Raw genomic sequence first — 1,361 nt, 5'->3', positions numbered from 1 at the left:
GGTGGATGGGTGTGGGGCAAGCTGCTGGACGTCACGCAGGTGGTTGTCTGCTACGGGGGCTGGCTGTCGGTGTGCCGGGCGTGTTTGGGGGTAAGTGGTGATTGCGGGTGGTGTGTGCATGGCAGGCAACACGGCCGGCTGGGTGCGGCCCCTCCCATGCGGGCAGGCAAGGCCTGCAGGCAGCCCGTGTGCCACCCATGCCCCATGCTGCCGCCCCTCCAACCCGCGCACCCGTCCGCTGCCTGGCCGCCCTGCAGAGTGGCGCTGGCACCGGAACCAGGACGACGGCCCCGACAGCGCAGACTGGGTGAGCGTGGTGAGGGATCCAGACTGCCAGGCCAAGCGGGCAGCCGTGCTGGCCGCCTTGCGGCAGGAGCAGGCCGCCGCCGCCGCAGCGCGCGGAGCGGAGCAGGCGCAGGCGCGGCAGCGGGCGCAGCAGCAGGCGGACCAGCAGGCTGGCCAGCAGGCTGGCCAGCACATCGGCGTGTGGGCCTGGCTACGGCGCTGGGTGTGGAGTGGCGCCGGGCGTGCGGGCGGGCTGGCGCTGTAGATGTTTAGTTGTTGGTTGGCTGCTGTGGTGCAGCCCCCCTCCTTGTGCCTCTGTGTGGTGTCTTCCTGCTGGTGTCTCCCCAAGTCGAGCAGTATATAGCTTGCGTCAGCACTGTTACCCTCCCTGCTCAAGAGACCCCGTCTCCCCTCTACCCCCCCCCCCCCTCTTCTTCCTGCTGCCCCTTGCCTCCTCGCTGCCCTCCACACTTGCCGTGCGCTCCCTACGCCCCCCCACTGTGCATACTGTGCACGCCTAAGCTTCCTGCCTGCCCTCTTTTGGTACCCGGGTTTGAGCCCCATCTCCCGTTTGAGCCCTAGAGCCAACCATGCCACAGGCCGCGCTCGGCCACTCCATTTGATGCAGCGTTACCCCACCAATTCATTTGAGCGCGCACACCGCTGCCCTGCCCACAACCCCGGCCTGCCCCTGCACCCCGCGATACTGCCTTTTTGTTGTGCTTTTGATTGCAGCCCCGTGCTCCCTTTTGTTGTGTGACTTGGACAAGTGATAATTGCGCAGTGGGGAGGCAGTGCTACATGGATTGGGGGAGGCTGAACAAGGCGCCACGCTGTGCCTGCTGTCTCGGGCGGGACAGTTGGACATACTGCTTTCCCCGGCTGCCGCCACGGCGGTCGGTGGCACCTGGTGAGCTCACGAGACATCGCACTTCTTCGTGGCCAGATTGCAAGCAGCGCAGCAGCAGTCCTATGGCAGCAGGAAAGCGAGGCGGCAGATGTCGGATACATGGAGTTGGCAAAACCGTGCCTAAGTGTCCTGAGGGATAGCACACCTGCACCATTCACCCCCGGGG

The sequence above is a fragment of the Chlorella variabilis genome (assembly GCF_000147415.1).
Source record: "Chlorella variabilis unplaced genomic scaffold CHLNCscaffold_15, whole genome shotgun sequence".
In the NCBI taxonomy this organism is placed as follows: Eukaryota; Viridiplantae; Chlorophyta; class Trebouxiophyceae; order Chlorellales; family Chlorellaceae; genus Chlorella; species Chlorella variabilis.
Note: the sequence above shows the minus strand (reverse complement) of the source record.